This window comes from Chiloscyllium plagiosum, unplaced genomic scaffold (genome assembly GCF_037043375.1).
Source record: "Chiloscyllium plagiosum isolate Xiang-an unplaced genomic scaffold, Cpla_swu_hap1 HiC_scaffold_25, whole genome shotgun sequence".
Lineage (NCBI taxonomy): Eukaryota > Metazoa > Chordata > Chondrichthyes > Orectolobiformes > Hemiscylliidae > Chiloscyllium > Chiloscyllium plagiosum.
The window spans coordinates 52,612,543-52,625,668 of NW_028270163.1; the positions used below are offsets into that span (position 1 = coordinate 52,612,543).

Genomic DNA, 13,126 nt, shown 5'->3' on the forward strand with positions numbered 1-13,126 from the left:
GAAAAAAAGAGAGAAAAAGAGAGAGAGAGAGAGAGAGAGAAAGAAAAAGAGAGAGAGAAAGAAAAAGAGAGAGAGAAAAAAAAGAGAGAGAGAAAAAAAAAGAGAGAGAGAGAGAGGGAGGGAGGGGGAGAGAGAGAGAGAGAGAGGAGAGAGAGAGAGAGAGAGAGAGAGAGAGAGAGAGAGAGAGAGAGAGAGAGAGAGAGAGAGAGAGAGAGAGAGAGAGAGAGAGAGAGAAAAGAGAGAGAGAGACAGAGAAGAGAGAAGAGAGAACAAACCTGCACAGTTATTGCCTTTGGTGTTTGAATTCATGTATCGTTGGACATTAGAGTGCATCTGGGAAAATTAACAAACAGTGAAATTCACAACTCACCTTGGAGGAACTGTTGGGTGAAGTTCACAGCACAGAATCAAAAAAGTTAATCGTTGTTTTAAGTGTGGCCTACAGAGAATCTGCAGTAGTGAGTAGAGTGGGTTCTATCTTGATTCTCCTTCCTATTGGAAAGGTGTTGTGAAACTTGAAAGGGTTCAGAAAAGATTTACAAGGATGTTGCCAGGGTTGGAGGATCTGAGCTACAGGGAGAGGCTGAACAGGCTGGGGCTGTTTTTCCTGGAGCATCGGAGGCAGAGGGGTGAGCTTATAGAGATTTACAAAATTATGAGGGGCATGAATAGGTAACTAGGCTGGTACAATCACAACATTACTTTAGATTGTGTCAAGTAAATCTTTAAAATATATTTGCATATAAAAAATTAAAGCTTTGTTCCTACACAGATTTATCTCCGATCATTTCACAGAGCCCACAGCTTGTTTAGCAATTTCTAATTTTATAGAGTCATCGATCTTTTAAGCTGTCACATGAATCATAACATTGTGTATTGAGTAATAATTCTTCTGACTTCATAAATGGATTAATGAATTATGTTTATCATAGCAGACAATCTAAATTTAGGTAGGAGAAAGTGAGGACTGCAGATGCTAGAGATCAGTCAAAATGTCTGACGCTGTAAAAGCAAAGCAGGTCAGGCAGCATCCAAGGAGAGTTGACGTTTCGGGCATAAGCCCTTCATCAGGAATGTGGGGGTGGGGGCTGTGGGCAGGGAGGCTGAGAGATAAATGGAGGGGATGGGGTGGGAGGGAAGGTAGCTAATAAGGCAATTGGTAGATGAAGGTCGGGGGGATGATGGTGATAGGTTGGAGCAGAGACTGGAGCGGATAAGTGGGACGGCAGATGGACAGGTAGGACCCCATCTTCCTTCCCACCTATCCGCTTCACCCTCTGCTTTGACCTATTACCATCTCCCCTCACCTTCATCTATCTATTACCTTCCGAGCTACCTTCCCCGCCAGCCCCACCCCCAACACCCATTCTGATGAAGGGCTTATGCCCAAAACAACGACTCTCCTGCTCTTCAGATGTTGCCTGACCTGCTGTGCTTTTGAATCTGAATTTAGCCACTATTTTGATTTTCACTGCATCTACACTTCCGATCTAGTGCAAATGTTAGAATAATACTTGACATTTGGATTCCACTTGGATTCACACCATTCCACTCTGGCAACTAAATATTACGCTTCAGACCGTCAAGAATGAAAACATTGATCTCACAATTATGTTGGTTTCCTAAAGAGTGCCTTGTGGTTTGCAAATATATGTTGTGAAATTTACCAAATCTTTTCATGATAGGAAATGGAAAAACATGAATAGTGCAGCAACTCATTTGGAATATGTTGTTAATATGTCCAACATGGATAGATTGGGAGAAATGTTCATCTTTATCACAGGGCCAAACATCTGGCAAAGTGGGTCACTTGCACAACTTTAAACACAATTTTCATTTCATTAAATGCAATAAAACTTTACCCTATTAATTCCTATTTCAAATGTATAATTGAGATGTCAGTTGTTAACAGGATCTTAAAATAAATTGGCTGTTATCCATTTAGCACCATCACCTTTTAAACCTCTAAATTTTCGCCAACAGTTTTTTGTATTAATTTATGATTCCTAGCACTTAGTTGCAGGCAATAAATAGCAGGCAACATTATTTTTTTTGCACAGCCCTCTAATTTTACAAGTAATTGGTTTACTAGAAAGTATTTCTGTAGCTATTTGAAAATCTGTGAAACCAGTTTGAATTAAAAAAGACTTTGAATAACTTATACTCTAAACAATTTATCACAGAAGCAGCACAGATCCTGAATGAATGTTTGTTACTATGTACATTTCCACTAAGGTCATTTTTAAAATGCTTAGAATAGATGTTTAATTTTTCAATCTTGCCTAAATATACTAATTTCAAGTTGCAGGCACATATTTCAGCGTTTTCTATTACATCTCATGTGATTTTTGCTCTTAACTTATCGTGATTAGAGACTTCTGGGATGTAAATGGAATAGTAACATCAGGTAGGTTGCATAATAAGCCATCAATCCATTTTGCCAGATGCAAAGACCAAAAAATTATTCCTAAACATTACAACAGCGAAAATGTGACTTATATATTATTTTCAGTCTTTTTTAAAATCAAAAACAGGACTCAAAATCAAGTACAAGGAACAAATTTCCTTAGGGTTTAGAAAATTTATCCTCCGAGGAGCTTAGTACAACCCAGTGACTAAACTGAAGATCATCTAAGTGTTCTCAAATGGAGTAATGGTAGAGGTAATGGAATTGGTGTCAGCACCATTTAGTTAGGAAATCATAATTGATTGGAACCAGTTGGATCTTGTTGACTATGAAGTCCTTGATTAGGATTGTTAACCCAGACCAGGTTGGCCAATATTAACAGGGAATTTCTTGCCCTTCCCTTCACTTTTTTGATCAAGCAGCATTGCCCTCTGAGAAGGGCATTGCTTGTCACTAGCCACTTGACTGTTTCCTTTCTTCCTGGTGATGGAGAATGAATAAAGATTTGTACACCTGTTGTTTTTCACTGTGTTGCACACCTGCACACACACAACATGGGTGCTGGGGGAAAAGTAAATACTACCGCAGTTAGGCGATCGGGTGGGGGAATAAAAAGAAAGAAAAAAAAATAAACAGAAGGGTCAGAGGTTCTGTTCACTCTTGAGAGCTGGCTCTGAGGGAGCTAGATAAAAATTTTAAAAAATTAACAGGGAATTCCTTGCCCTCCTCTTCACTTTTTTGATCATGCAACATTGCCCTGAGAAGGGCATTGCTTGTCACTGGCCACTTGACTGTTTCCTTTCTGCCTGGTGGTGGAAAGTGAATAAAGGTTTGTACACCTGTTGTTTTTCACTGTGCCTCGCCTGCACACACACAACATGGGTGCTGGGGAAAAATATAAGCACTAACGCTGTTAGGTGGTAGTGTGGGGGTTAAAAAAATTAACAGGGAATCCCCTGCCCTCCCCTTCACTTTTTTGATCACGCAGCATTGCCCTTTGATGAGAAGGGCATTGCTGGTCACTGGCCACTTGGATGTTTCCTTTCTTTCTGGTGGTGGAAAATGAATAAAGATTTGTACAACTGTTGTTTTTCATTGTGTCCTACACCTATACACACACGACATGGGTGATGGGGAAAAATAAGCAGTACTGCAGTTAGGCAGTAGTGCAGGGGAAAAAGCAGAAGAAAAAAGAAAATAATGATCTCGGCAGGAGATTTAGAATCTCCTCAGTTTAGGGGACTGACTCTGTGCTGGCTGGGCCGCAGTCAATGTATTACTGCTGCTGAAAAGAAATTAACAAAATTTCGAATATCCTCAGTTCAGGAAACTGACACATGGCTGGCTGGTCACAGATAGTTTACTGTGCACAAATAAATAAAGGGTGACTTGGTGATGGACTAATGGCCTCTGTGTAGTTATTTCAGAAAACATCTAGGATACCGACTGAACATGCCATCCCTTGCCAAAAGTGCACAGATGGACAGATGATATGATTTAAGGCTTCAGTGCCATCAAAAAAACATTTACTAATAATTCATATATATTCCAAAAGTTCATTTCATTATGAATATCTAACCATAAAAATTTTGATTTTTTACTACGTATGTTAGCCAAACCAAATACAGCAATTGTTATGATTTCAGCTATTGTTATTACCAGACAAGTCAGATCCCAGACAGGAACCTGGCTTGATTGACATTATTTTGATTAGATTTTAACAGAGGTTTATTAACAAAAGAACCTTGGGTGTATAATAGTTCCAGGAAGAAGATATTTGCAATTCATCCACTTAGAATAAAAATTCAAAGACTTTTTAAAAACACAGTAAATGTACAAATCTATGAATCCCAAAATACTCATTCATAAATTAAAAGAAAAATAACAGCTTAAATCATACAACATATTTACAAAATTATGGAATGTTTATGTTATTAAACCTACACCACTTCAACTGGCATTACAACCATGCCTTCCAAATAGCTGGCACTGAGGGAATAGAAAAGTATTATGCTAGCTTGACAAGATAAGGCTCATCTGAACTCTCCTTGACAGAGCTTTACACTTGTCTGCTCTCTCCTGCAAGTTACAGTACTGATATTGCTGTTATGGAGTCATGGAGATGTACAGCACGGAAACAGACTCTTCAGTCCAACCCGTCCATGCCGACCAGATATCCCAACCCAGTCTAGTCTTATCTTCCAGCACTTGGCCCATATCCTTCTAAACCCTTCCTATTCATATACCCATCCAAATGCCTTTTAAATGTTGCAATTGTACCTGCCTACACCACTTCTTCTGGCAGCTCATTACATACCACCCTCTGCGTGAAAAAGTTGCCCCTTAGGTCTCTTTTATATCTTACCCCTCTCACCCTAAACCTATGCCTCTAGTTCTGGACTCCCCAGCCTCAGGGAAAAGACTTTGTCTATTTATCCTATCCATGCCCCTCATGATTTTATAAATCTCTATAAGGTCACCCCTCAGCTTCCGACGCTCCAGTTATATGCATTGTTTTTGGCTTTATACAGTACATTAATGTGTATTCCATTCCCCAGGGATGAATACTTCCCAGGATGAGAGAGAAGTAGCTCCATCACATGCATACCTCAAGTCTGAGAAGGAAGCCCCCATTGAACAAACAATAACCAATGAAGTGAAAACTAACGGTGGTGGTAACTGACAAGTAGCAACAGCAGGGATGTTCAAGGCTGGACGAGTAGGTACAATAAGATGTTGGATGTTTAATTAACTAGGTTTGCACACAAGGTTGTACAGATTATCATGCAGGGTTTTACAATCTTCAGAGTCCTTGCATGGAATGGTAAAGAATATTCCGTACACCAGCAAGCAAAGACTTGCCATGCAGTCAAGTACAGTCAGTTATCCTTCTTTCTGCTCTATCTCAATCAAAGTGGAGGGTATTCCTCTAGTCTTTCTTGCCAAATCCCAACCCAGTCCAGTCTTATCTTCCAGCACTTGGCCCATATCCTTCTAAACCCTTCCTATTCATATACCGATCCAAATGCCTTTTAAATGTTGCAATTGTACCTGCCTCCACCACTTTGTAAATGGTGACTTTTTGGAATACACTGTAGCTTGCATCTGTGATGATGTTGCTCCATTAACAAGATAATAGTGTCCTTGTTTTTTTTGCAAGAGGCCGTAAAAATACAGACTCCGAAAAGTCTAAGTTTGAAGGGCTTTAGGGCCAATTTGATTATAGCTAACAGATACTGCCTCAAGAAAAAGGCTTTCAAGTTTAAAACCAACTTGTACAATGAAAGGGGTATGGCCAGTTCTCCCAGCTCCGCTTTTCCCTGGTTTAATTTGGTTTTGGCAGTCTAGCTATTCACTGAATATCAGTCAGGTAGTATATGAAGCTGCTGGACCAAAGAAGCAGGTCCATGCTGCTCCTCTCTCTCTGACTTCTCTCCTGTAAGACCCTATGTTTGATTTTACCTTCTGTGCCAAGGGGTGCTTATGGGGATTGTTGCAAGTAATTGGAGCAGCATCGTTAAGTTGGGATAGTCTGCTGGGTATTCGGATGGTTTAAGGTATTCGGTATTCTCTTCTGTCTGTGTTTCATTTGGTCATCTTGGAAATAAATTCTGTTTTGATTAAAACCAAGTTATTTGACCAACTGCGTCACTACTGGAATATCCACATCACACCTACCTAAAACAGCTAGCAAAGTTAGCGTCTGGGCTACTTTATTGAAATGTTTTGAGAGGGTCTGGCCTGGTCCATAGCATATCTTCAATTCATTAAAACAAGATTTGATAGTCACACAAATACAGATGATCAAATGCTTGGTCAAAATAGTACATTTTAAAAATCATCTCAGAGGAGTGCAAGGCAAAGGTCAGGGCTTAAACAGCTGAAAGCACAATTGAAATAGAGGTTGTTCAAGGAGTCAGGTTTAGAGAAGCCCAGACATTTTACAGCATCGTCAGGCCGGAGGATGTCAGTAAGATAGAGAAAAGCAAGGTTTGGGGAGAGTTAAAAACAAAAATGAGAATTTAAAAAATTTAACTGCTGTCAAACCACAAGTCCAAATCGGTTGGTGTAAACAAAGTGATAGGTGAACAGAATTTTACGGATGTGATATGGACAGAGTTTTTGATGACCTTCTGTTGAATGAAAATGCAAAGTACAAGGCTGGCCAGGATAGTGTTGAATTAATCAAGGAGGTGGTTTACGTGTGATGCAACTAAGTGTTTAGAAGCTCAGGGTCAAATGTGATACCAAGGTTGCAAGAAATCTCATTCAGGCTCAGACAGTTGCAAGGAAGAGAGATGAAGAATATGGTCAGCAGAGAAGACGATGGCTTCAATCTTATCAGTATTTCATTGCGGGTAATACTTTTCACTCAGAACTAAATAGTCGACAAGTCATGTGACAATTTAGAGGTAATGAAGAGGTTGGATAGAGGTGGTGATAAGCTATCAATACTTTCCTGTGGCTATATAGTTGGACTCCATTTGATCTAGCCAGACATCAACAGCATTCTTTTCAATTTCTGATGCAGCTATTTGTTCTACAGGAACTTCAATGACAGTAAGAGCTTAATTGTAATTTTAACGCAACTTCTTGTGGGAGCTCCGGATGACATTAAATACTCACACAGCAAGGGGTATCTGTCTTCCAGAGACAATTCATTCATTCAAGATTAGACTTGAAATTGTGGAGGCACTATGGATATCAAAAGATGAAAACAGTGAGATTTCTGTTAACATGTCATAAATTCAGAGTCATGGAGATGTACAGCACGGAAACAGACCCTGCAGTCCAACCCGTCCATGCCGACCAGATATCCCAACCCAGTCTAGTCTTATCTTCCAGCACTTGGCCCATATCCTTCTAAACCCTTCCTATTCATATACCCATCCAAATGCCTTTTGAATGTTGCAATTGTACCAGCCTCCACCACTTCCTCTGGCAGCTCATTCCATACATGTACCACCCTCTGCGTGAAAAAGTTGGCCCTTAGGACTCTTATATCTTTTCCCTCTCACCCTAAACCTATGCCCTCTAGTTCTGGACTCCCCCGTCCCAGGGAAAAGACTTTGTCTATTTATCCTATCCATGCACTTCATAATTTTATAAACCTCTATGAGGTCACCCCTCAGCTTCCGACACTCCAGGGTAAACAGCCCCAGCCTGTTCAGCCTCTCCCTATGTCTTAAAAGTCATTTGTGGTCTTCTGCTGTGGTGGTCCAGTAATCAAACAAAATCCTTTGCAATTCATATATGTTTCATATGATTATACGGAGGTACTCTTGACAGCTACATGGGTGCTAATGAAACTGCACTTTTGGACACCTGAGAGAACTGCTGTGTCCTCTGAATTGTAGCTTTTGCTCCATGGGGAATGTGATGCAAATATTGCTCAAGCAAACAAGGTTCAGTCACCTTCCTAATGAACAGCTATAAAGAATTCCAACTGATTGGGTAAATGTTCCCTGTGCTAACTTCAAACAAGCATCCGGTTGAAAAGTTCAGTGTGGTGCTTGAACTGTGAGCAAGCGAGATGCTATCTATAGCTCAAGTTTCAGTAGAGAACACAACTCAGTGACAGCTTTCCTGCTGAAACCAAAATTGAAAGTAGTTTCTTAATACACTCATGTTGTTGTGCCTTCATCAATATACATAATCTCTGGTAGCTAAGGATAGCCACCAAAAACACAAGATGAAGGCAAAGCAGCCTTTCTTCCCTCTGCAAACACAGCCAGAGGAGGAAATGATTGCAGCAGAATGCTGTAGAAATGCACATACAAAGCGAATTGCAGAATAGTACTATTAGGTAATGGTAAAATTCTAAGCACCGACTGAAATGATATAGTCAGTTCTGCAATTCACATGTCAAAAAAAAAAAAAACAATCTAACCTTGTGTGATGGAGTGCTGAATCAAACAGCATGAGGCTCCTGATGTTCATTATACATAGATAACTCAGTAAATTATGGCCTGCTTTACAAAGGATTTCAGCAAATTTACCATGGGACCAATATACGTAATGCTGGACAATTAAATAATCTTGTTGCAATAGGATAGCACATAATACTGCCAACATAACTGCATAACCTCACCTCTATCAGGAACTGGAATTCAGCATGTGCACACACTAAGGCTGTTTGACCTGATATGCCAATTTACACACTGCCAACAAAGGGTTTCATCTAAGCAGACCTTTGGAAAACATTGTATATTTCTGTGGTCAATTAATTAATGAACACAATGAAGCTGATGGACTGAAGTGTGTTTATTTCAATCCAAGTAGTGTTATACAGATGAGCTTAGAGTCTGATGAGTAAATGGGACTATGATGTTGTTCCCATTTCAGAGACTTGATTGACTGCTCAACATTCCAGCGTTTCAATGCTTTAGCCAAGATAGAGAGGGAGATAATAGAGGTGGAGGAGTTGTACTACTAACTAGGGAGAATGTCACAGGTGCACTCAGAGAGAACATACTGGAGGGCTCATCCACTGAGGCAATATGATAGCAGGTTATGGTCCAACAGGTTTATTTGAAAGTACAGGCTTTCGGAGTGCTGTTCCTTCAGCAGGTAGCTAGCTACCTGACAAAGGAGCAGTGTTCCAAAAGCTTGTACTTCCAAATAAACCTGTTGGACTATAACCTGGTGTCACTTGCTTTTTAACTTTGCCTACCCCAGTCCATCACCAGCACCTTCATATCATGAGGCAACATGAGTAGAGCTCAGAAATAAGAAAGGTGCAATCATTCTGATAGGATTTTACTATAGGCCCCCCCAACAGCCACTGAGATATTGAACAGATATGAAAAGATGCAAAAACAATAGGGTTGTCATTGTGGATGACTTTAATTTCCCCAATATTGACTGAGATTTCCTTACAGCAAGAAGCTTAGACAGGGCAGAATTTGTTAGATGCATCCAAAAGGGGTTCTTGAAATAATGTGGTTTGTTCGACTAGAGGAGGGGCCATACTAGATCTTGAATTGGCTAATGAGCCAGGCCAGGTGACTGATCTTTCAGTGGGAGAGAATTTTGGAAACAGTGATCACAACTCCTTAAGTATTCAGATAGCTACGAATAAGTCCTTATTCCAGTAATTCCTTATTAGAATAAAGAACAAGGATGGCAAATTATGGGACCCATGGATGACTAAGGAGATTGTGAATTTAGAAGACAGCGAGGTCTGCAGATGCTGCAGATCAGAGTTGACAGCGTGTTGCTAGAAAGGCACAGCAGGTCAGGCAGCATCCGAGGAGCAGGAAAATTGATGTTTCGGGGCGGAGCCCTTCATCTGGAATGAAGGCTCCGGCCCGAAATGTTGATTGTTCTGCTCCTCAGATGCTGCCTGACCTGCTGTGCTTTTCCAGATTGTGAATTTAGTCAAAAAAAAAAGGAAGCATATGTAAAGATTAGAAAGCTAAAATCAAACAGGGCCCATGAGGAATGTAAAGAAAGTAGGAAAGAACTCAAGCAGGAAATTAGGAGAGCAAGGATGGGTATGAAATGTCCTTAACGAGTAAGGTTAAAGAGCATTCCAAGGCATTTTATACATATATTAAAAGCAAGAGGATACCGAGGGAAGAGGGTAGGTTCACTCAAGGATAATGGAGGGAATGTGTGCTTGGAGGCAAAGAATATGGACAAGATTCTAAATGAGTACTTCGCATCGGTATTTACCAAGGAGAAGGACATGGAGGATAGCAAGAGTCAAGTGGGGCATACTAATATGCTAATAGGGTATTTTGAGATTGTGAAATAAATAATGTTCGGCCTCTTGAAGAGCATTAAGGTGGATAAGGATCCAGGGCTTGATGGGATCTATTCTAGGTTATTGAGAGAGGCAAGAGAGGAGATTGCTGGGGCCTTGACCAAGTTCTTTGTATCCTCACTTGCCAGTGGAGAGGTCCCTGATGACTGGCAAGTAGCTAATATTGTTCCTCTGTTCAAGAAGGGGAATTATAGACCAGTATGTCTCACATATCTAGTTGGAAAGTTATTGGAGAAGAATCTTAGGAATAGGATGTACATGCATATGGAAAAGCATGGCCTAATTAGGGCCAGTCAGCATGGGTCTGTGCAGAGCAGGCTACTAACTTGATTTTTTTTTAAAAATGGAGGCGATGAGGATGATTAATGAAGGTATAGCAATTGGTGCTGTTTACATGGATTTTAACAAGGCTTTCGACAAGGTCCCATGTGTCGAAAGGCTAAGATGCATTGGATCCGTGGTGACTTGGCCATTTAAATTCAGAATTGTCTTGCCCATAGAAGACAGAGGGTAGTGGCGCAATGGTGTTTTTCTGGCTGGAGGCCTGTGACTATTGGTGTTCTGCAGGGATTCGTACTGGACCTCCACTGTTTGTGATACATATAAATGACTCGAATGAAAACATTGATTGGAGGGCTCGCAAGTGTGCAAACGACACAAATATTGGGGGAGTTGTGGATAGTGTACAAGGCAGTCAAAGAATACAGCTGAATAGAGATCAGTTACAGATATGGATAGAGGAATGGCAGATGGAGTTTAATCCAGGTAAGCGTGAGGTGTTGTACTGTGGGACATCAAATGTCAAGTGAAAGTATACAGGTAATGGCAGAACCCGTTACAGCATTTATGTACAGAAGAATCTTAGGGTTCTTGTCTATAGCTCCCCGAAAGTGATTACACAAGTAAATAGGGTGGTAAAGAAAGAAGGAAATGATGTTGCAGCTTCATAAAAGTTTGGTTAGGCCATACTTAGAATATTGCATTCAATTCTGGTTGCCACACTAAAGGAAAGATGTGGGAGGCTTTGGAGAGGGTGCAGAAGAAGTTTATAGGAGTGCTACCTGGATTAGAGGGTATGAGCTATAAAGGAGAGGCTGGACAAACTAGGTTTATTACTCTGGAGTGGCAGAGGCTGAGGAGTTTATATAATTATGAGATGCCTAAATAGGGATGACAGTCAGAACCTTTTTCCCAGAGTTGAAATGTCTAATACTAGAGGGCGTGCATTAAAGGTAAGATGAGCAAAGTTCAGAGGAGATGTGAGGGCAAGTTTTTTTCTCCACGGAGTGTAGGTGCCTGGAATGCGCTGCCAAGAGTGGCGATGGATACAATAGGGGCATTTAAGGGGTTTTTAGATAAGCACATGAATAAGCAAGAAATGAAGGGATATGGACATTGAGCAGGCAGAAGGGATTAGTTTAACTTGGCGTCATGTTCAGCAAAACATCATTGGTCAAGGAGCCTGTTCCTGTGCTGTACTGTTCTATATTCTGTGTAATTCCTTTTGAAAGATACTTGAGGAAATTTATCAGTTTTCTTTTAACAATAACTGATAAATATTGCCTTTAAACAATATCACATTCAATCCACTTTATGTATAATCATTTACAAAGTGCACACAAAAATATTATACAAAAAATGTCAAACTATTAATTACTATTTTGTTCACAAACTTTTCAAGTTACTAATTCCCAAGTTCTTCATTTTTTAAATTAATTCGTGGGACGGGGGCATTGCTGGCTGCCCAGCATTTTTTGCCCATCCATAGTTGTTCTTGAGAAAGTGGTTGTGAGCTGCCTTTTTGAACAGCTGCAGCCTACCTGCTGTTGTTGGACCCATAATACTGTTAGGGGAATTCTGGGAAATTGACCCAGCAACCGGCAGTATATTTCCAAGTCAATTGTTCATGACTAAAACCTTTAACATTGCATTACTTAAAGATTATGACATGTTAAGATGCTACATCATTAGATCTCAACGATCCATCATTAATATTTTCCCTAAATCTCATACATCAAATAAATCCTTAATAATAAGTACAGAAAATTCTACAGATATCAACATATCTGGAAGCATCTGTGGAGAGAAATGGGATTAATATTTCAAGTCTGATACGGCTCTTTTTTGGACCTTCTGGTAGGTTAATTCTTTATTTATAAATCCTTGTACATTGTTTTAATTTCTTTACTTGGATTAGCAAGAACCTGTCACACTTTTCTAAGAATTAATCATTGAATATATGTTGCAGCCAAATGCCCTTTGTTCTTTAACAAAAAAACATTTTTAAGAAGTGATGGTATTCCTCAATTTGTTAAGGTTGCATTATTTTGGACTTCAATAATTACAAATTCTAATGAGAATTCTTAAATTTATTTTGTTCAAAAACTTGGAAGGGGTAAATAAAATTAAGATTATTGCTAATCTTTGCAGTGCATGTGCAATGTCTCCACATTCGCTGGCATATGTGTAACCAGCTTTAAAAGGACTGTTATGCTGATTTTTTTAAACTTTATTTGTCCATTTTTCTAATTTATACCTAAGATTTTGTACCTAAGATGGCGCCGGAAATGGCGACTTTGTGCACTTTTCGCTGTACTCATGTATCCCTGTACTTGAGTACATGTGACAATAAACCTGACTCTAAATTCTAAATAAGCTCTGAATGTTTTAGACCAAGAGTAAACAAAAAAAGTTTCACCTCAGCGCCATCTGGTGACAATAGTGAATGGATGAATGTATTGTCCTCCACGATAAAACATATTTATACATTTATGTTTACTACACTTTTCTCACAATAACAAATAACTCCGTTTTTAATGCAGTTCAGTCAGTGCAATTAAAGGTGCACACCTTATGGTAAGAATTCAGTGGTTATGTCTGAAGGATGAGAAAGCAACTACAGTGAAATCTAAACAAAGCCTTTGGTGTCAGTAGATTCCCCACTCACGCCC

General features: G+C 39.8%; 1 protein-coding gene across 1 annotated transcript in view; it reads right to left on the reverse strand.

Moving 5' to 3' along the window:
• LOC122562276 (cytoplasmic phosphatidylinositol transfer protein 1-like) overlaps positions 1–13,126 on the reverse strand; it is a 291,671-nt gene that overhangs the window by 261,211 nt on the left and 17,334 nt on the right. The window lies entirely within an intron of this gene.